Source organism: Aotus nancymaae, unplaced genomic scaffold (assembly GCF_030222135.1).
Source record: "Aotus nancymaae isolate 86718 unplaced genomic scaffold, 86718_ANA_hifiasm-v0.15.2.pri h1tg000008l, whole genome shotgun sequence".
NCBI lineage: Eukaryota > Metazoa > Chordata > Mammalia > Primates > Aotidae > Aotus > Aotus nancymaae.
In genome coordinates, this window is record NW_026988419.1 from 29,565,697 (window position 1) to 29,589,877 (window position 24,181).

Below are 24,181 nucleotides of genomic sequence, written 5' to 3' on the forward strand. Positions count from 1 at the left end.
AACGACTTAAAAGATTTGTTGGTCGGGCATGGTGGTTCACGCCTGTAATCCCAGCACTTTGGGAGGCTGCTGTGGGAAGATCATGAGGTCAGGAGATGGAGACCATGCTGGCCAACATTGTGAAATCTCGTCTCTAGGCGTGGTGGCGCATGCCTGTAATCCCAGCTACTCGGGAGGCTGAGGCAGAAGAATCACTTGAACCTGGGAGGTTGAGGTTGCAGTCAGCTGAGATCGCGCCATTGCACTTCAGCCTGGGCAACAAGAGCAAAACTCTGTCTCAAAAACTAATAATAATAAAATAAAAAGAAACCCTGTCTCTACTAAAATACAAAAATTAGCCGGGCATGGTGGCACGTTCCTAGAATCCCAGCTACTCGGGAGGCTGAGGCAGGAGAATTGCTTGAACCAGGGAGTTGGAGGTTGCAGTGAGCCGAGATCACTCCAGCCTGGTGACAGAGTGAGACTCCAGCTCAAAAAAAAAAATTGTTAAATAAAATGTGGTGCATCTGTAAAATTGAGTGCTATGCAGCCATTTTAAAAATTGAGGCAAAGCTACATGCAGTAATATGAAAAGTTCCCCTAAGATACGTTTGTAAAAGGAGCACAGTATGTTATATGCTACTCCTTGTGTGGGGCAATTTATGTAAAAACATAAATAACGTACATATATTTTTATTTTATATTTTTATTAACTGTGCCTGTAATATGTGTGTGTGTGTGTGTGTGTATATATATGTAATACCTACCTGTATAACATGTACACACACACACGCACACACAACACCGTTATACTATCTCTAAAAGGATATACAAGAAAGTGCAATAGAAGACAGAGGTGGGTGGTGAGAAAAGGATACTTACACTTTTCACTGTGTACTTTTATACTTGAATTTTATACAAAAATAATTTTACACAAAAATAATTTTCAAGAGGATGTTCATCCAGAACTTTTCCTCTTCTTCCTAGGGGGAGAAAGTAGGGAAAATTTTTCCTCATAGCTTCACTGCCTGTCTGCCCCAGACACGGTCGCTGCCCTGTCTTTACTCCTCAGGCCTTATCTTTCAGTGGGCACTGGTGGCCTAGACTTCCAGCAGCCAACAACTCTGCCTGTGGCCTTTCTCTAGCCACCAGAGTCATGGGCAGCTCTCTGCCCATGAGCACGCTGGAGCAGACCAACCATGGCTGATGGTGAACACGGGTGCCCCTTGGGGGAGATGACTCTGGGGTGTATTTCCACCCTGGCTCCCAAAGGCCCTGAGCAGGATTAAGCCCCAGTTATCCATAGTGCTCAACCTTTGTTGGCTTCTTTCCTTCCTCTGCTTCGCCCCTCTCCTCCTCTACCCAGGATCACCTCCCAGTAAACTTCTTATTTGGACCCAGAGACACTCATAAAGAAAAGACGATGTAACAAGCTATCGGGAAAGACGCTGGGACAGAGTCTCCCTTATAACCATCGGAAGGAACCAAACCTGCCTGCCAGCACTCTGATCTCAGACTTCCAGCCTCCAGAACTGTCAAACAATCAGTTTCTGTTGCTTAAGCCACTCAGTCTGTGGTACTTTGTTAGGCAGCCCTAGCAAACTAATACAGGTTCGGTATCCTGAATCCAAAATGCTTGAAACCAGAATTACTTCAGAATTCAGTATTTTTTCAGATTTGGGGATATTTACATTATGCTTACCCACACTGAGCATCCTGAATCCAAAAATCAGACATCCAAAATGCTCCAATGAGCATTCCCTTTGAGCATCATGCTAGCACTCAAAAAGCTCCAGATTATGGAACACCTTGGATCTGGGACTTTCAAATTATGCATACACAATCTGTAGAGTAGGTATCTGCTACTTAGATGGGAGGTCAGAGAAGGCCTCTCTGAGGAGGTAGTATTTAAGCTGAAGCCTGACTGAAGGAAACAGCCAGCCATGCATGAGTCAAGGGCAGATCGTGTTAAACAGAATGGGTAGCAAAGGCCAAGGCCCTAAGCTGGGAATGGACTTGGAAAGTTCAGAGAACAGAAGGAAGGCCAGTGTGGCTGGATTTAGTGAGTAAAGGGGAGAATGGTACAGGAGGAGGTTGGGGAGCTCAGCTAATGACTCAACCATCCCACTGACCTCCTTATTCTCACCTCCTCCTGCTTCCACTCTACATTTTTCTCCAGGCCCCGACATCATTAGATATAGTTATAACAACTGTCACTGTGGAGAATAAAAAATGGAGAGCATTAGGAATTAGGATTTTAAATGGCATTAATGATGTAGCTAAAATAACAAATATTGTTTTTAAGACACTACTCTTAGGTTATGTGAAATATTGTGAGGTTATCTGAAATAGTTGGTGGATGGCATATTTGCTTGATGAAACACTAATTTCCTAGTGGCGAACAGACCAAAAATCCCTGGGCCAAAAATCAAACACTTATTTGGCATTTATTCTTGGATAATAAGTCATATACTATCTCCATGTTTCTGTTTTTTATCTTTTTCTTTTTCTTTTTCTTTTTTTTTTTTTTTTTTAGATGGAGTCTCACTCTGTCGCCAGGCTGGAGTGCAGTGGCATGATCTCGGTTCACCTCAACCTCTGCCTCCCTATTTCAGGAGATTCTCCTGCCTCAGCCTCCTGAGTAGCTGGGACTACAAGCTGCACCACCACTCCCAGCTAATTTTTTGTGTTTTTAATAGAGATGGGGTTTCACCATGTTGACCAGGATGATCTGGATCTCCTGACCTCTTGATCCACCTGCCTCACCCTCCCAAAGTACTGGGATTACAGGCATGAGCCACCACGCCCAGCCTCAGTTTTCTAATCCATCAAATGATCATGAAACTAACACCATCTCTATCCAATTCACTATACACAAAAGAAGATTATTATCCTCAAAAGTATCAGAAGGGAAAAAAATGAAATCAAGTAGACTATTGAAAGGATAATCCATCACGATCAAATAGTATTGATCCCAGAAGTCAAAAGATAGTTTAATATTTAGATCTCTATTAACATTCACTACATTAACAGATCAAAGGAAAGAAGTCAAACAATAAGAAAGATGTCCAAAATTCATTTGAAAAAAAAAACAGCATTGTTTATGATTACTTAAAAAACTGTTATCAAGTTAAACAATTTTTCTTCTAATTTCCAGCTTGCACAGTTAGTAACATATCCTATATGTTTTTTTGTTGTTGTTGTTATTGTTGTTGTTGTTGTTGTTGTTGTTGTTGTTGTTTTGAGACAAAGTCTGGCTCTGTCACTAGGCTGGAGTGCAGCAGCACGATCTTGGCTCACTGCAACTTTGCCTCCTGGGTTCAAGTGATTCTCCTGCCTCAGCCTCCCGAGTAGCTGGGATTACAGGCACGCACCACCACACCCAGCTAATTTTTGTATTTTTTAGTAGAGATGGGGTTTCACCATGTTGGTCAGGATGGTCTCGATCTCTTGATCTCGTGATCCACCTGCCTCAGCCTTCAAAAGTGCTGGGATTACAAGCATGAGCCACCACACCCTGCCATGTTTCTTTTTCTTTTTAAAAGGACATTTATTTAGTGTCACAATCAGATTATCACATTTGGCAATCAACAACATGAGTGCAAAAAAAAAAAAAAAAAAACTACATTAAAACCCTTTGTTGAAATGCTTTACACTTTCCAAAGAACAGAAATTAAAATAACCTGTTATACAATTAGTCACAAATACAATTCTTGAGTGTTTTGCCCATACACATGAGTGTTTGTCTAAAACACGTCTTCTTTGTAGCAGCTAGGCCCTGCCACCACTGTGTTTGGCTGAGTTCACAAATCTGTTGTAACCTGTAGCTTCCCTGTCACTTCTCTGGCTCTCCTCTCCTGCTAAGTTCTCTTTCCTAATTAAAATCTTCAGCCACTGCCATAGCTACTGCTGCTACTGGAACCACCATAGCCCCATTGGTTTTGTGGTTTGGCAAAGTATTGCCCTCAACCACCATAGAGGCCAGAGCTTCTGCCTCCAAAGTTTCCTCCCTTCATGGGTCCAAAATTTGAAGACTGATTGCTGTAATTGCCAAAACCATTGTAGCTTTCACCACCTCCAAAACTACTTCCATCATCACCAAATGCATTATAGCCATCCCCACTGCCACCATCTCTACAACCACCGTGGCTGCCACCAAAGCCACCATGACCACTGAAGTTTCCCCCACAACCAAAGTTGTCATTCCCACCGAAACCACCTCCGTGACCACCACCAAAGTTTCCAGAACCACTCTGACCTCTGGCTGGATGAAGTACTAACCATCTCCTGCTTTGACGGTGCTTTCCTAACTTCATAATTGTTGTCATTCACAGTATGGTATTTCTGAAAAACAATCTTATCCATGGAGCCTTGATCGTCAAAGGTTACAGAGGCAAAGCCCATTTTCTTGCCACTTTCTCAGTAAGTCATGATTTCAATCACTTCAATTTTTCCACACTTTTCAAAATAATCTCTTAGGTGATGTTCTTCAGTGTCTTCTTTAATGCCACCAACAAATGTCTTTTTCACAGGTAAGTGGGTACTTGGTCTTTGAGAATCTTCTCTTGAGACAGCTCTCTTTGGTTCCACAACTCTTCTATCCACCTCCTGTGGCCTTGCATTCATGGCTGCATCCAGCTCCTCCAGAATGGCAGAGTTGACAAACCCAAAACCCCTGGAGTGCTTTGTGTTTGGATCTCTCATTACCACGCAGTACGTGAGCATTCCTCATTGCTCAAAATGGCACTTCGGGCTCTCATTGGTTGTTTCAAATCTCAACCCTCCAATGAAGAGCTTCCTCAGCTGTTTGGGGTCTTTAGGAGATTCTGACTTAGATATGATGGCAGGGAGAAGAGAGACAATGATGCTTCTTCGGCAGCGTCCACAGGCAAAAAGGCCCTATGTGTTTCTTATAGGCATAGCTGTAGGGCAAAGTGTTTCAAAAACCCTTGCTTTTAATGCTTTGTAATTTTTTTAAAGGCTACAAAAAAATCCTTTTCAGGGATAACAAGCACGAGGGAATAGAATCTGAAATAGAATTTCGTTATTTAATGTTATTTTAAAGGCCTATACTTGTTGCTCTATTTTTGTGCATGTTATTGGTCATGGCCTTAATTTACTAATGCACAGTCTTAAATCAGAAATGCCATCTCCAATAACTGTGTGAAAGAGCACCTGCTCTGGAAGTAGGAATGAGGTCAGCAATAGAGAGCCAGGGGCACAAAATGAATTTTGATATATCTTTTAAAAAAAAAAAAAAAAAGAAATTGGCTGCAGACATTCCTATCTCTTTCTAACAACTCAAGCTGACTGTATCTAATTGGAACACAAAGGCCAGTCATTCAGTGCTCCCACCCCTGACTTTTCCCGCTGCTTCCACACCATGGAATGAATGCTGGGAGCCCTGAATCATTTCCAAGTCACTGGGAATGCACTGAGGTCAGCAGAGCTTGTATTTATGTCAGCTTTCTTCAGTGCAGAAGTGATTTGCCTGTGCTTCAAGCTATAGAATCACAGTGCATTCTTATTGAAAGGGGTCTGAGCAACTCAGTCTAGACCAGTGTTTTTTAACCCTAGTTGCACATTAGAATAACTCGGGGGCTTTCTAAAAACCTAGTGATGCCCAGGCTTCCCCTTCAAAGCGCCTGATTTAGTTGGTCTTGTAAGAGACCGTTTCTTTCGTATTTTTGAAAACCGTACCCAGGTGATTCCAACATATAATCACAATTAAAAACCACTAGTCTAGTTTTGTCTTTTCATTAAATAAGCAAATGTAGGCCCAGAGTGACCAGCTAGGTAATGGCAGATAATATTGACTTACAGGTAATTCCTGTGATTAAAAATAAAAATAATAAAAAATAAATAAAAATAAAAAATAAAAAAAAGGTCTAAAACTTCTTTCCCCCAAACTTGGAAATAAGGCAAAAAGATGACTTGTGTCCATTCAGTGCCTTTTTAAAACATTGCTTTTAGCCCACCCAAGGATCATCTGACCCTCACATGGAAAGTAACTTTTACTATTACTTCTATTAAAGATCTAGACATTTTTAAGTCTGTAAAGGATTTGATGTTACCTTGTGCAGGATAAATATAACACAAATGAGTTTTTTACCATAGAGATAAAAATTATTTCTGTTCAGCTGAGATGATAAACCTAAAGGTTATAATTTTATCGTCCAGTGGGACATTAACCAGTTTTGTATGTAATTTTAGCAATCTTATTCCAGCATATTTTTCTGTTCTCTCTCTCCCTTTCTCTCTCTCTCTGCCTCCCTCCCTCCTTCTAACAGGTCATTTGTCTCCCCTTCCCTGCCTTTTTTTTTGAGACAGAGTCTCGCTCTGTCCCCCAGGCTGGAGTGCAATGGTGCCATCTCGGCTGCACCCTCTACCTCCCAGGTTCAAGCAATTCTCATGCCTCAGCCTCCTGAATAGCTGGGATTACAGGTGTGTGCCACCACGCCCAGCTAATTTTTATATTTACAGTAGAGATGAAGTTTCACCATGTTGCCCAGGCTGGTCTCGACCTCTTAACCTCAAATGATCCACTCACTTTGGCCTCCCAAAGTGCTGGGATTACAGGCGTGAGCCACTGCACCCAGCCATTTGCCATCTCTTTGTGTCACTTTCCTACTGGCTTTATCATTCTTCTGGTTACCTCATTAATAAGAAATGAAACTTTGACACTTACTAAGGGGTTATATGAAAACTGTGAGTATAAATTTATAGTTGTTTTGACACTTATAGGTGATGAAAATTTTATTACAATGTCTTAAACCATTCAGAAAGCTTTAATTGATCATTCAAGATATAAATGATTTTGTTTTCTAAAAATATTACTCATCAAACACATTCAGACTTTATAATGTTCAAGACTTTCACTTCAGGCAAAGTAGAGTAATAAAGACCTAATTGATCTTATCTTGACACATGCTAAAAAGTAAATGGGCAAAATATCCGAAAGTATAGTTTTTAGACATTGAACATTAGACAACACAGGACAGTGATCCTTAAGAGAGGGAAAGCAAATAAGGTGAGCTGTATGATTGTTCCAGCTCACAGCCTGGAAAATTTCCAAGACATCGTGCAGAGAGGAGGTCTCACTTAGATGAGAAGATAGAGCTAGGAGTCTGGAATCAGTAGTGAGAAAAATCAGCCTCAGACGAAAGGCTGCTCTCATCCCACCTCACAAAGCTTAAAAGCAAGCTTCAAATCGTTTTCAAGTAATTTACATGTATCTTAGAACAAACATTAAAAATATTTATGAGAATATAAATATAACCAATACCCAACAAGGTAAAATTTACAATATCTGGCATCCAATCCAAATTACTGGGTATGCAAAGAAGGAAAATGTAACTCATAATGAAAAGAAGAATTGATCAGTAGAAACAGACCAGAAACAATAAAGATGTTAGAATTAGTAGAGAAAGACATTAAGACATGTAGTTATGCTCAGACTCAGTGGCTCACGCCTATAATCCTAGCACTTTGGGATGCCAAGGTGGGCAGATCACTTGAACTCAGGTGTTCCAGACCGGCCTGGGAAACATGGTGAAACCTCAACTCTACAAGAAATACAAAAGTTATCCAGGTGTGGCAGCACGTTCCTGTAGTCCCAGCTACTCAGGAGGCTGAGGTGGGAGGATCTCTTGAGCCCGGGAGGTCAAGGCTGCAGTGAGCTGAGATCATGCCATTGTAGTTATTGTAACTATATTCCATATGTTCAAGAAGGTAGAGGAAAGATTAAGCACGTTAAAAAGAGACATGAGATATATTAAAATGACCCAAATAGAACTTCCAGAAATGAAAACTACAACGCCTGAAATTAAAAATACATTGGGTAGGATAAACAGTGGATTCAACACTAAAATAGTATTAGTGAACTTGAAGGCATAGCCATAGAAATCATCCATAATAAAACTCCTAGAGAAAAAAGATGGAAAATGAAGACAGCATTAGACACCTTGAAGCAGTCTAATACACATATAATTGGAATACTGGAGTCCAGTTATATATTATTTTCCATCAGGAAAATGTGAAGACAGAAAAAAAATTTAAATAAATTTTTTTTTAGATTTAAATTTGTCTAATGCTATAAACTCACAGATTTGAAGCTCAATCAATAAGCTTACCAAACAAGAAGATTTCATGAACGCATAATGTTATCAAACTGCTTAAAATAAAGAGAAAATCTTCAAAGCAGCCAGAGGGAAGAAAACATAAAGTTGTATTGTCTCCCCCAGATTGTGAAATGTTCAATTCCACACATCCTGGCCTTGGGAAACCACAGGAGGTAAAGCTTGGGACCCGTGGACCTAGAGAACATTGTTTTGCTTTCCAAGTAGAGTTCAGAATGCAAACAAGATCTAATATGAACTATAAGTATTTTTTCCCATTTATTAATATTAGCAGAGCAGGAACTAGGATGAATTGACAGATCAGGTACAAATTTTAAGGAACACCAAAAATAATTAATAAAATAACATTTTCATGTAATATTTTAAAGAATTAAAATGAATGCAAGAATATCAATTATTATCAAAATATCACATTTTTAATGAAGACAGGATCTGACCCTGTGCTTGCATAACTCACTTCCTTCTCCTCGGTCTCAGTCCTACTCTTTAGAAAGAGACCTGACATATCTTTAGGGCAATCCCTTCTTATCTCCCCCACGTACTACCCATAGTAACTCCAGCCCTCCACCCACTCATCACTGATTTCATTTTGGTGCCAAGACAAGAAACTTAAAGCCATTTTCTTTCTTTCTTTTTTTCTTTTTTGAGATGAGGTCTCACTATGTTGCCCAGTTTGGTTTCAAACTCTTGGGTTCAAGTGATCCTTCTGCCTCAGCTTCTCAATGTGCCGAGATTACAGGGATGAGTCACCACACCTGGTCTTTCTTATTAGTTTATATTTTCTTCATTTTTCTCCCTTTTAGAGTCAAAAGAGAATTATCTTCTTCAAGTACAGATTATATTCCTAAAATGTTCACCTCTGTACTAGAAAGGGTTATCAAGGAATTGAAATATTTTAACAGGGGGTTTCTAATCAAATGGATAAAAAGCAAGCAAAAATAAATGCAAAACTTTACTTACTAGCAAAAAGTGGAGTTTTTAAATTCATTGACACAGATTTTTTGTGTGTCTTTTAATAGGGCTAGTGTGTTGCTGTGGTGGCAAGTTTGCATTGGTATTTTCACTAGGAGATGTTGTGGTCTGAACATTCCTCCCACTTTTCACATCTGCCCACGTGTTCCACACAGGGATTTGGTAACCTGGCTTCTAGCCCTAGCCTCCTCTGCCATCACAGGGAGTGCATGTTTTTCAGCCCTTTCTCAGAAAATCTGAATTCCTCTGAAATGTGGTGAAGTTAGGCCCTGGCTCCTGCTCAGAATGCAGATTGTCAAACCACAGAATGCTTATCACCTTCCTTTGTGAGACTTGATAAATTTTTACCTCTTTGGCACAATACATATATATGAGATCACTATGAGATAATTCATCTAATAATGAGCTCCCTAAAATGAATTTAGAGATTAATTTAATCACCAGAGAAGATATCCTGCTTAAAAATTCTAAGTGTTTTTCTTAAAGCAATTGTTAGGAAATATTTTGCAAACTAAGAATGACCTCTTACTGATTCTTCTAAGTTTTAGATATTCACACATCTTTTCTCTGTTCTCTCTTCCTTTCCCTGCTCCTTTTTCTCATCTTACACCCATAGTCCAAGCTTGCCTCTCTGAAATTTGATTCTTGAATCTGATCACAGATGTCTCTAATAAGTAAAGAGGCAGTGGGCACAATGGTCCCAAGTATTGTGTCTTCTAAGGACCTGCTCAGTGGCAGCCACTGAAACTGTTTGTCCTCAAGCTTGGGAAGAACTTCTAACTAAGACCGTGGTTCAGGCCCTTATCATTTTTTAGTGGTCTCTGTTCCTGCATCCCTTTTCCAGCTTTTCTCCATACTCCAACCTGAGTGATCCTTCCAAACTGCAATTCCATCTGCATCACTTGAAATCCCCTAGTGGGTTTCCAGTGTCAATTAGATGAGGTCCAAGCTCCATAAAATGGCATTTGAGGCCCTTAGTGATCTGGATCCTCCTCCCACACTGACCTTGTCTCTCAGGGTTCATGCTTCTCCCTATTCCTAATCTCCCTTTCCCCTGCCTCTCATACACACAGACACACACACACACACACACACCAAACACACTCATTACCCAGCCACACCAAACTCCATACCTCCCAGTCCCCATAATGCACCATGTTTTCTTATGCTACCATATAAGATTTTCTCAGCCTAGAATCTCCATTCTATAAAATTATGATATAGTTTCAAGACTAATCTTTTATCCTTGAAGAGTGTACATAGCACTCTGTCTCATTCCTTTCATTGTCTCTGGATTTTGTAGCCAAATATATTTATAACTGTTCTGACTATGAATTCGAATTCTCTGAAATGTAATTTCATGATATCAGATGCCAGCAGGAAACCGAACACTTAAGTGAGTGATCCACATGTCTGAAAAGATTTGAATGCTTAACGCTAAGTAGCTCTGGTCTAAAAAGAAATGAGTCATTTGTGGGTCCTTGGGTTGCCACTCTCTGAAATCTCCAGGTACCTTCAAACACACACATCATCACATTCACTGGCCTTTCTCAGCTCCCATGTGACATCACTCACATTCTGATGCTCTGCACAAGATGCTTTTTATATGCAAAGCAGCAGAAATTTGGATTGCCTGAGCCATGGGCAGATGTATCATGGCTTAAATGCTTCCACAAGGCAGTTCTTTTTTTTTTTTTTTGGGATGAGTTTTGCTCTTGTTGCCCAGGCTGGAGTGCAATGGCGCAATCTCAGCTCACTGCAACCTCTGCCTCCCGGATTCAAGCGATTCTTCTGTCTCAGCCTCCTGAGTAGCTGAGATTACAGGGGCCCGCCACCACGCCTGGCTAATTTTTGTATTTTTAGTAGAGACGGGGTTTCATTATATTGGTTAGGTTGGTCTCAAACTTCTGACCTCACGTGATCCGCCCGCCTCGGCCTCCCAAAGTGCTGGGATTACAGGCATGAGCCACCACACCTGGCCTAGGCTGTTCTAACCCAACTATGTGAGAAGGGCTGTGGTGTAATGGACAGAGCACGAGGCTGCAGGTGATGAGACCTGAATTTAAATTCCCACTCTATATCTCTGTTAATCATGTGTCCTTAACAAGTCATTTCCCCTCTGTGTTTCTCAATTACCTCATCTAAGACCAGTGAGTTGGGCAAAATCAGTATTTTTCAAATGGAACAACAGACTGCCTGCATCGGAATCGCCAGGGCTGCTTTTTGACAGTATAGACACCTCGGCCCCTCTCCTGACCTGGTGAATCATATTCTTTAGCCAGCAAATGAGAAGGGAGTTTAGAGAATAGGAGAGATCCAGAGTCAACATTTCTAATAGCTTCTAAAGTAACTCTTGTGCTTACCAAAATCTGGGACCCGCTGAAATAGATGATCTCTTAAGCCAGGCTCTCTACCAGGTTCTTGCCACACAGTGCTACGTTTCTATCTGTTGTGGAATGTATTGCAAAGAAAAAAAATTATGAATGAGTTTTCTAAAGTATAATAATTTAGAATTGTATTTCAATTTAATTACAGGGGATTCAATGTAATCACTATATATTGCACCACTTCTATTCATTCAATTTCCCTTTCATTTACTTGAGCTCAGGAAAGCAAGACACAAATGTACCCCCTAAACCTCCAGAAATAGCACACAATCTGCAGCTTGTTTCACCTATTCACAGGCTATTGGAGCAGATCCCTTTGGTGCCAGACATCACCTCCCCTGAATTCACCTCTGATTTCAGCCACGGCAGTGGTGGGTCAGTTCATGGGAGCTCAAATTTGTCTTCAGCTGGCAGTGTCCCACCTCAAGCACTCAACAAGTAGTTTATTTGATTTTTTAAATAACCACCTATCAAGATAAAATTCATATTCCATAAAGTTCACTCTTAAAGTGTTCAATTCAGTGGTTTTAGTATATTCTCAATATTATGCATTAATCAATGCTATCTAGTACCAGAGCATTTTCATCATCCCAAAAAATACCCACTAATGGTCAATTTCCCTTTCTTTCTCCTCCACTCCTGGCACTAATCTACTTTCTGTCTCTATGGATTTGTCTCTTCTGGACATTTCATATGACTGGAACCATAGAATACATGGTGTTTTGTGACTGAATTCTTTCACTTAGCATAGTTTCCAAGGTTCATCCATGTTGTAACAACTTCATTCCTTTTTGTGACCAAATAATATTCTTTTATATGAATGTACCACATTTTGTTTATCCATTCACCCCCAATGGATATTTGTTTCCACTTTTTGACAGTTATGAATGATGTTGTTATGAGCATCCCTTGTATGTGACAAGTTGCTTCTCTCTTGCTTTTTTCAGTAGCCTCTTTGTCTTTCAAAAGTTTGTCTACAATATATGTATCGAAGTGTCAATCTTTCCTAGTTTTTCTGCTTGGAGTTTGTTGAGATTTTTGGGTGTGCAGATCAATGTTTTTCATCAAAGTTTCGAAGATTTTAAGCCATAATTTCTTCAAATATTTTATCCCTTTATGTCCCTTTCTCTCTCTCCTCTCCTTGGACTCTGGTTATTTGTAGGTGGTATGCTTGATGGTGTCACTCAGGTCTCTGAGGCTCCATTCAGTTTTCTTTATTCTTTTTCTTTGTGTTCCACAAGCCAGGCACTCTCAGTTGACCTGCTTTTAAGTTCACAGATTCTTTCTTCTTCTAGTGCAAAGCTGCTGTTGATACCCTCTAGTGAATTTTTCAGCTATTGTACATTTTTCTTATTCTCTTTAGATAGCTGTAACAAAATACTATAAACTGGGTGGCTTATAAAGAACAGAAATTTATTTCCCACAGTTCCGGAAGCTGGAAGTCCAAGATAAGATTGCTGGCACGGTCAAGTTCTAGTGTAGGCTCTGTACCCATGACATAATCACCTTCCCAAGGCCCTCCCTCCAAATACCATCTCACTGGAGATTAAGTTTCAACATATGAATTTGGGGGACATAAACAGTCAGCCTATAGCAATTTCCAAGCCCTGAATTTCTATTTACTTCTCTTTTTTCTTGTAATTTGTAACTCTTTATTGATATTCTATATTTAATGGGCCAACATTCTTATACCTTCTTTTAATTCTTTACACATGGTTTCTTTGAGACCCTTGAACATATTTATGATAACTAATTTGGAGTCTTTGTATAGTAAGTACAACATCTGGATTTCCTTAGGGGCAGTTTCTACTGACTGCTTTTTTTTTCCCCCATGTGTGGGCCATACTCATGTGAGGCCTTGTAAATCAACAGCCTTGAAACCAAAAGCTGTGAAAACACAGCCTAGCAGCTACTGCAGGGTGCAGAACAGGCTCGGAGTTCCCCAAAAGCCCATCCCTAGAGAGTTGTCATTATTTGACCTGTCAGCTTGAAAACCAGATATTTTAAATGATGTGTCACCTCTGGAAATCATATTCCCCTCCCTTCCCAGGGTTTGCTGCTGTTCTTATTTGTTGTTGTTTTCATTGCTGTTGTTTGTTTAGTGACTTTCCTCAACTAATTCTGTTTAGTCCATATTTTTTGTCCTATGCAGCCACTGGAGTCTCAGCTTGGTTAGTTTAGTGGTCAGCTAGTAATTGGAAAGAGATTTCCTTAAATTCTTTGGTGCAGTGATTCTCCCAGCCTTTGCCTATGGCATGTGTATATATGTTGGGGTGCACCTTCAACCTTTTAGCAGCCATTTCCTACTCTGCCTTTGCCTTCACTGCATGTACAGAGCTTTAAAGTCAGCCATAGGTGAGAGCCTGGGGTCTTCAGGCCTTTCCTGAGCATGGACACAGCCCTGTGCACGCATGTGGACTTCTAGCTTTGTAGGAACACGGCAGAGCTTTCCAAAACCCCCTACAGACATCTAATTTACCAGTGTTCCTCTTACGTTAGCCCAAATTTGTAATGGCACCTCAGGTAATGCCATGTTAAACAATTGCTTCTTGTTTATTGTTGATAAATGCCCTATGGGTAGGGCTGGTTGCACAAAGCAACCTCTGAGTCAGATCAAACAAAGACAAGCCCTGATCTGACAGGTCAAATAGTGACAGCTCTCTAGGGATGGGCTTTTGGGGAGGTCCAAATCTGTTCTGCACCCTGTGTAGCTAATAGGCTGTGTTTTCACAGCTACCGGTTTCAAGGTTGTTGATTTACAAGGCCTGACTGAGCTGTGAGGTGGGATGTGGGATGGAATTAGGGCAACTTGGAATGCCACAGGTCTTACTCTTCTTACTGAGATTCAGCTGTTTTTCTTGAGTAAGCACTCGGATTGCTGTATGCCTTTAAGTAATTTCCAGAGTTCTGAAAAAGTTGATTGTGACAGTTCTCACTGCTTATGGAAGAGCAGATTTTTGAAGGTCTTTATTCCACCTTTCTAGAAGATCCCCCGACCCTGATTTGTTTGTTTTGTTTTTGTTTTACCTCATGGCTCTCTCTGAATTCCACCTCGCCATGTGCAAAGCATAAACCCAAAATTTCAGAGCAGTAAAGCTCGGGGCAATCTTCCACAGCATGTGACTGGAAAACCCTTCAGATGGTTGCTTCTGAGAGGTATTCAGCATGCTTCTCTGCAGTCCAGGGAGAATCTAGGCCTCCCTTGCTTAACATGACAAACTCCATCATGTGCCCTTATCTTAGCTTTTCCTCCTTTCCTGCCTCATCTCATCACTCCTTAACTCCTGCTTCATAGAATCACCTCTCAGATAAACTGCCTGGACCAAGAGTAGTGGCTCACGCCTGTAATCCCAGCACTTTGGGAGGTTGAAGGTGGTGGATCATTTGAGGTAAGGAGTTCAAGACCAGCCTGGCTAACATGGTGAAACCCCCTCTCTACTAAAAATACAAAAATTAGCCGGGCACAGTGGCACACACCTGTAATCCCAGCCACTTGGGAGGCTGAGGTGGGAAAACTGCTTGAGCCTAGCAGGCGGAGGTTGTGGTGAGCTGAGATCACACCACTGCACTCCAGTCTGGGTGACAGAGTGAGACCCTGTCTCAAAAAATAACTGCCTGCATCTAAGTCCATGTTTCAGGCTCTGCTTCAGAGAGGACCCAAACTGAGACAGTTACCAGCTCTGGTGAACTGCATATAGTTCTGTCACTAAGGAATTACTGTGGTGCGTTGCTTCACCACAGTTTGCTGTTTTTAATCAAATCTGGATACATTCAGTGGAAGTATGTAGCACTCATGTGTATCCCAGCAAAAAAAAAGAAAGTGGGGAAATGGGCATTAAGAAGAGGTATTCTAAAACACTATGATTTCTAGGACAGAAAAAGAACAGCCCACACATCAAGTTAGGAGGAAAGAAAAGGATATCTCCATATGTCACAACTCCTGTGTTCCCTAAACCTGATTTTATAACCAGAAAAGCAGTTTCCCTTGCACTAAGTTCATCCTGCAACCAGCTAGAATGAGGCAAGCTCCTTCTTGGTTGAGCCATCAGATAATTACCACAGAGCCATGAGCATGGTGATTTGGATGCTGACCACAGAAATAATAGTTACTATTACTGAGTGCTGGCCATGCTAGGCACTGTGCATGCATTTTCTCACAGAACCCAGAACCCTCATCATAACCGCTAAAGGCTTAGACTACTCCAGCTAATGAGTCGCCACCTGATGGGAACATGCATCTGGGTTGCTTTGCTTTATCGGGTGCCAGAGGCCATGGTGTTAGTCTAAATTGAATTTGGATTTACATAAAGTGCATGCGTATCCCAGACTTCCAAATGTTCTTTTAACTATATAAAGTCTCACTGGCAGCATCCTTCCATCTGGAGATTCTTGTTGCTATTCCAAGTGGCCACAAGACACAGTAGCCACTGAGACACATGGTTACTGTTACCAGGTACTCACAGAAAAACTTGCACCTAGCAGTTTCCACCAAGAAGCCTAGCAACAGACTCTGGGAAGATTTAAGGGGTCCATGTCATCACCTCACATACAGGTAAGGGGTGACTTGCTTACCAGAAAGAAGCTTTTCAGCTGTTACTAGGCAAGGGGTATGGCCTGTCTCAGTGGCAGAGCTAGTGAAAATATAGGTCAGGCCACCCTGATTCAGAGACCAAAAGACGTCTTTCGACTAAGGACTTAACACAGACAACAAAAATTCGTTTAAAAATTGTGGAGCCATACGGAATCTACTTTTAGAAATAAAACACACGCTGTTTTCTAGGCTGCTAATTGTTTTGTTTATTTGTTTGTTTTGAGACAGAGTCTCACTCCATCGCCCAGGATAGAGTCCAGTGGTGGGATCTCGCCTCACTGTAACCTCTGCCATCGGGGTTCTAGCAATTCTCCTGCCTCAGCCTCCTGAGTAGCTGGGATTATAGGCACCTGCCACTGTGCCTGGCTAATTTTTGTATTTTTAGTAGAGACGGGGTTTCCCCATCTTGGCCAGGCTGGTCTTGAATTTCTGACCTCGTGATCCCCCGCCTTGGCCTTCCAAAGTGCTGGGATTACAGGTGTGAGCCACCGCGCCCGGCATCTATGCTGCTAATTGTAAGTAGCATCCAACGCACTGTGGCACCAATTCCTCCTCACCAGAATAATTGTGAAACCCTTCCCCAAGAGTGGTTAGTACTGAGCTGGACACCTAATAGGAAGAATAATAACGACGACAATGTTCTTTTTTCCTGTTTCTTTTTCTTTTTAGTATCTGTTAGGTGCCAGGAACTTCACATTCATTATCCCTTACCTTCAGAAGTACCCTACAAACAAAGTAGTGTCCCTGAATTGTCCCCATTTAATCTGTGAGGAAATTGCCAATCAGAGAAGTTAGTTTGCCTTACTATATGATATTTAAACAAATGAGTATTTGTTTGAGCGAATAAGTGAGGATGAATTTATGAAATTAAGTAATAAAGTGAAAGGGGAAGTTGGATGTTCTAGAACTGGTCTAGTAATGCTTCTGCTTTTGTCATATTAGCGATGAGTCTAGCTTTTTTTCCCACCCTCTCTTCAATATTTCACATCATGCTGGCATTTCCTGATAGTGGCTCCAAAATACTAATTTCAGATCATATTCATATGTTCCTGTCTGCAATGCCTTATAGTTCTGTTTTTTGAATACAGAGATTTTTGACCCAAATAAAGATATTGTATTTCTGCCCTTAATAGTTCACATATGGATGTAATGCCATAAATAGTGAAAGAATTCTAAAATACCTTGACAACCTATTTATAAAATTTTTTTGTCAAGGGAAATCTTTGCACTTAATTTTTTTAAGTTTATTGGAGTTTTTTAGGTTTATTGGTTTCTCTTTTATTATAAAATATTATAAACTCATTACAGAAAGTTTGACAGAACAAAATAATAGAAAGAACTAATTATAAATACACATAATATCACAAAAAACAACCATTGTTAGTATTCTGTTGCACTATATTTCCTTTTGGTCATCTTTCTAAGCATAGGTCTTTTTTTCTGCAAGGACAAGAAATATTTTTATGCCTATCATTCCTTGTTTCTCTTAACCTTTAGTCTTGAAAGGGAGCTGGTCGTTCTATAGTCTTTTTAATCATCATTTTTAATGACAGCCAAGAAAGATACTTATTACATTATTCTCTGGGCAACAATCCCTATGTTCAACAATTACAGAATAGTTAAGTATGTCCACTTGAATGCATCTAGTACAAAGTATTTTCAAAATTTACATTTGTTTCCTTAGAAGGTGGAGATATATACAATTCTTCACCCCAAAATTTATGAGCTCTGCCCTATCTTGCTTTGTGGTATCTCTATTAAATATTAACTTTAACAGGTTTGGTAAAAGCCATCCATTTGTTTCCTCATTAATAGTTTGCTATTTATCTATTTGATGTCTGCAATAGCTTAAGCTTGCTGCCTTGAGTATGAGAGAAAAGATGGCAGATATTCCCAAAGGCTCTTCCAATTCTCAGGCCTACCAAAGGCCCAAATTGCCAGTTTGTCTATGCTTATTGCAGCAAGTGAAACAATACAGTTCAAAAACACAAAAAGGCAAGGCTAATTATATCCCTCATACCCCCACTTCACTTCCACCCCCTGAGGTGACCCATACTAACAATCTGGTGGACATCCTTCCACCTTTTTCCTTCTTCCTGGTTCATAATACCACTACAAGCATGCATAAAGATCAATATAGTCCAGATGAAACTATATGGTATTTGCGATTTGCTTAAAATTGTTTATTTGCTTAATTTGCTTGAAAATTTATTTATATGTAAAAATACACATACATATACATCCTTTTACATAAAAAGGATTTTTTTTTTTTTTTTTTTTTTTTTTTTTTGAGAAAGAGTCTGGCTCTGTTGCCCAGAAATTGTGCTGTAGCACAATCCCTCTGCCTCCTGGGTTTTCAAGTGATTCTCCTGCCTCAGCCTCCTGAGTAGCTGGGACTACAGGCACGTGCCACCATAGCCAGCTAATTTTTGTATTTTTAGTAGTGACGAGTTTTGACCATATTGGCCAGGCTGGTCTCAAACTCCTGACCTTGTGATCTGCCCACCTTGGCCTCCCAAAGTGCTAGGATTAAAAGCCTGAGCCACTGAGTCTGGCCTTACGTAAACAGGATTATATTTTACATGGTGGATTATTTTTAACATGCTTCTACCTCTTATATCCATGTACACTCCAGTGACCCTGACCTACTCTCCACCCTCATACCTCATGTTAACAACCAGTGTGTGCCCTTCTGTACTTTTTATATACATATAGCCACACATAAGCATATTTATGCATATACATATATATACAGATATTAATAAATCATCAGATAAATATAAGGATTTTAGTAGAATCATCAGGAAATAATAGGATTTTTAATAGCAGATAAATAGTAGGTTGCTTTACAAGCATGGGATCATAGTATGCATGTCTCTCTCTGTATCTGATTTTTCTTCTTCAACAATACTTTATGACAATCCCTGTAAGTCAATTGTTTTCATTCTTTTTAATGATTATGTGTTATTCCATAATGTCAATGTACTCTTATTATCTATTTCCTTATCTTTAGGCATTTACGCTATTTCCAGTTTTTTATCACTACAGCCATGCAAAATAAACATCTCGTACTCATATTCTTACCTACTGCTGCTTGTATTTCTTTTTTTTCTCTTTTTTTTTTTCTTTTGAGACATAGTCTCACTCTGTCGCCCAGACTGGAGTGCAATGGTGCAATCTTGGCTCACTGAAACCTCTGCCTCCCAGATTCAAGCAATTCTTCTGCCTCAGCCTCCCAAGTAGCTGGGACTACTGGCCCATGCCACCACATCCAGCTAATTTTTTGTATTTTTAGTAAAGACTGGGTTTCGCCGTATTAGGCAGGATGGTCTCAATCTCCTGACCTCACGATCCACCCACCTCAGCCTCCCAAAGTGCTGGGATTACAGGCGTGAGGCACGGCGCCCAGCCTGCTGCTTATATTTCTATGAGATAGGTTCTCCACAACTGGGATTGCTGCATTAAAGAACATATGAATTTTTAGTTTCAAAAGATGTAACCAAATTGCTTTCTTCACAGGCTGTAAGAACTTAACAACATAAATATATAAGAATTTGCATTTCCCTGTCTTCATCAACAGCGGGTGTTTTCATACCCCTCACACTAACAGCGGTTCAGAAAAGAGATCCCCCATGTCCACTTTAATTTGCATTTTCTGCTAGCTAGTTTGAGCATATTCTCAATTCTTCTTATATTCTACTGACTATTTAGATTTACTCCTGTAAGAACTATTTACTCATATTATTTGCTCATTTTTTCTATGAGTTGTAAATAGCCATCTTAATTACAAATTTTTTGCAACTCTCTCATTTGCCTTTTGAGGTTGTTTATAGTATCTTTTGCCTGGCAAAGAGGTTTTGTGGTTCATTTGTTTGTTTTTGAGTCAGTGGCATGAACCTAGCTCACTCTAACCTTGAACTCCTGGGATCAGGCAATCCTCCCACTTCAGCCTCCCAAGTAGTTGGAACCACAGGCATATGCCACCACACCCAGCTCATTAAAAATTTTTTTTTTTTTTTTGTAGAGACAGGATGTAGTTATGTTGCCCAGGCTAATCTTAAACTCCTGGCCTCAAGTGATTTTCTTGCCTCGGCCTCCCAAAATGCTAGGGTTACAGGTGTGAGCCACAGCACCCAGCCAATTTTAGCTATGGTCTACATTAGTTTTCTCTTAGGTAGCACACATTCAAATAGTATTATACATTATCCACTTTGATTTAACTATACATGGTTAAATGGATATAGTTACCCATTTCCATTAACTATACATCTTGCAATATTCCTTTCAGACCACTAATTTCTCCCCAAAGTATCTTCCCCTATCTTGAGGTCTTTGGATTTATTTTGTTGTTTGCTTAAAATCTTTCCACAGTAGAGCCATGCACGGGGGCTCATGCCTCTAATCCAACACTTTGGGAGGCCAAGGCAGGTGGATCACAAGGTCAAGAGTTCGAGACCAACCTGGCCAAGATGGTAAAACTCCATCTCTACTAAAAATACAAAACTTAGCCAGGCACATTGGTGGGCACCAGTAATCCCAGCTGCTTGGGAGGCTGAGGTAGGAGAATAGCTTGAACCCATGAGGAGGAGGTTGCAGTGAGCTGAGATTGCACCATTGTATTCTAGCCTGGGCAACAGAGCCAGACTCCATCTCAAAAAAAAAAAAAAAAAAAAAAAAATCTTTCCACGAATAACTTACTCAGATTTTGTTAAGGTTCTCTTTGATTATTTTATTTCCTCTTCCTCTCTGCGGCTGCTGGCCCTAGTGGTGCAGTGTTATTTTCTTTGGTCTGTTCTTGAAGATACTTTAGCAGTAGCAGTCTTCAGAGTGGTGGAAGTGCAGCAATCTCTGATCCTCTAACCCATTACATCAGTGAAAAGGTTTCTAAGCCTCTGCTGAGGAATTGAGAGGCTACTTCTCTTCTTCATGGTCCTCTCATGCTCACTCAACCTCAGAAGTGGAAAGAACCCAGCCTTCCCTTTCAGCCTCTGGGTACCAAAAAGACAGGAACACTCATGCTAACCAATGTCAGCCTTCTTCCTGAGTGCTCAGCAACGTCCATGGGCCAAGCCTTTCCCAGGAACTGCAGCTTTCAAACCTTCCCCAAGGCTTTGCCTGGATTTTATCTGGCTTTAGGGTAGTAGCAGGGTTGGAAGCTCAGCTACTGGTCTCTGGCTTATTCCCTCCAAGCTCCACCTACCTCCCAGCCCCAACTCCTAGTTAGCCAGGAAGAGGTTGGAGGTTGGAGTGTTCAGTAATTAAAGAGAAAGGCAGGTGAGACTTGCTAAGCCATCATCTTTCCAGCATGCCCTGTTCCATGTTCAATAATACCTTGATTCTGTACATAACCACGAGTTAGTGTTGTCCTTCACTGATGTAGGATGTGTTCTTCCTTCAAGCAGCTCCGTTACATACCCAATACCACCTGACCCAACTCTACCTCCTTGAAGAGTTTCCTGCTTAGTTGATGCACCAGTAAATCCAACTCTAAGGGACCTGGTTCAGAAAGCACTGGGACCATTTATCTTTTTTTATTTGAACAACTTTTATTAGGGGTCAATTCCCCAGTCTGTATCTCGAAGTGGAAGCCAGAAGGACCCAATAATTTGCCTCATCCTTAACACATAAAGTAAAGGACATAGGTTGCTATGTCCTTTATGCTTTCAACCTATGTCCTTTACTTTACGTGTTAAGGACAATCAGAAGCTTTCATCAGACACTTTGACTCTTGCGGTGATGACACAAAGATCTAGGGATGGCTGAGAAATTGTATGTGTCTCCAGATGATCTGGAAAGTCTTCTATTTGATTAGGTTCATTTGCATTTAATCAATAAGGTTATAGCCGATCATATAGCACAAAGTTGGTTTATTTGTTAGGATTTGGTTTGGCAAATAGTCCCAAAATAATAAAATAATAGTGACTTAAATAAAACAGCTGTTTATTTCTTCCCCATACCAATAAAGTCCAGAGGTAAGAAGCAGGTATGAGCCCCTCTATAAGGTCAGAAACCCAGGTCCTCCTATCTTTGCTCTGCAGCACTGAAGTTCTGTCTTTGTCTCTATTTTCCAAGGTGACTTGCCATTCCAGCCATACTTCAGGCCCCAGGAAAGAGGACCCCAGTAGGGTACTCTTTTCCTTTGAGAACATTTTCACAAAGTTACAAATTAACCTCTGCTCACATACGATTGACCATTATTTAGTTACATGGCCATACCTCACTGCCTATATCCTGGGTACCTTTGTACCCAGCTATAAATTCTGTCACTATGTTGGAAGGAGTGAATAAATATTGGTACAATGGAAGTCTCTTCACAGTTGATGAATAAATTTCTAAGGAAAACAATTTTCTACTTTAACAACTTTCCTCATTGAACATTCTACAAACGTAATCTTTTATAACAAACATTCAAAGTCCCAAGATTGTAAGTCAGCAGGTTTTGAAACTATTAAAACTATTAAAATTCCATTATTTCAGAAAAGTCTTTGCTCTTTTTATCGAAGAGCAGTAGACAGAAACTCAATATAATAATAAGAAAGGGAACAGAAACTAAATTAACCCAAATTTTATGGTCCCTGGTAGGCAAACATTTTCTAACGTGCTTTCTTATCTCTCCCAACAAGATGTCAAGAAGCCAGCTCAGAGTTTTGTATTCCCAAAGCACAATTTCTTATCAACAGTTTCTTACTATCTCAAGATTCCTATTACTAAAGATTTTAATTTATGATTTTAGCTTAATTTTAATCAATGCTTAATTAATGAATTTGGGGCTTATGTTTTTTTAGGTCTATAGTCATCCATTCTTCATTGCTGGAGTCAACTCCAGTTGTCTCATAAGAACAGCTAGAAGTGCTGTCTGCTTACTGGGATTCTCCCACAGCACATGATTAGAGAAGGGGGATGACTGTATTTAGATATAAATTTTCAGTGGATTTCTCAGGTTCCTCACAGTCTTAAAGGCTTGTCCAGGAGTATAATCTAGAGTTCACTAGAAGTAATATTTGTGAAGGACTTCATTGCATTGGGCACACAACAAGTTTATCCTCAAATCAAACCATCACAAATTTGCATGCTGTGTTTTGTGCCTCGTAGAATTAATTTCACTGATGTGAGTTTTGGCATTGTGTCATAGATATTAACATGTATTGTAAAGAATGACCCTGTGAAACTTGTTATTGTACTTGCAGGAAAGATGATGTCAAGGACGTTATTCACTGACTTACCCTCTGATTCATAAAAAAATTACTATTGTCTCATCGTAAAAAGTAGTAGGTGGAATCCACGGTGGGTTGCTTCAGCTGCCCTGGCACGTTAGCCGAAGGGCAATTGTCAGGATAATGAATTTTAACACTGCCTAGAGAACAGATGCTTGGAAATCATAGTATTTGCCAGTAAAACCCAGAACACAACTTCTACACTTTGGAATTACCTCTGTGGAAAGAGCTCCAAGTGAGTTTTCAGGACAGAAGAAAGAAACAGATCAGGACCTGAAATAAACACAGACACACACTCACACACACACACCACACCAGTGAAAGAGGAGAATAGAAAATTCAGCCCAGGAGAAAAATATATCAAAGAAGCCCATTTCCACCAGAAGCCCTCCTTGCTTTGGCAATCATGGGAGACCCAGCCTGCCTTCCTGCTTCTGCCAGACAGCCAACAGGAAAAGCTGCTTTTAATAATAATTGTCAGCCTGGAAAAGTTTTCTCCAACCCTGGTTGTTGGCAGCTTGGGGCAGAAATAGGGGCTGGATTGATTTTTGCTTTTAGCAACTGCTAAACCTACAGTCTGAAGGTCAATCAATGAAGATAGGAGAGTCTGCATTCAGACTGACATATAAAAGGAGAAAGAGAGTAATAATCATAAATAATAATAGAACCTACTTCCTAGAGATATGAGGGCTAAATGAGGTAATACATGTAAAGCCTTTGCCTAGCACATGGTAAACATTGAGTAAGTGATTATTATCATCAATTATAAGGTTCAAGTCTACCTTTAGTATTGGTCAAAATAAACTGGCCTTAATATATTATGTAAATGGTCAAGGCATCCAGCCAGCTACAGGAAGGGAAAATGAGGAAGGAAACAAGGAAATAAAGTCTAGACCCTAA

The 24,181-nt window shown here is 40.3% G+C and overlaps 1 pseudogene; it reads right to left on the bottom strand.

The window, feature by feature from the left end:
- Positions 1-3,857: 3,857 nt before the first annotated feature.
- LOC105712662 (heterogeneous nuclear ribonucleoprotein A1-like) lies at positions 3,858-14,643 on the bottom strand (annotated as a pseudogene).
- Between the last annotated feature and the right edge of the window lie 9,538 nt (positions 14,644-24,181).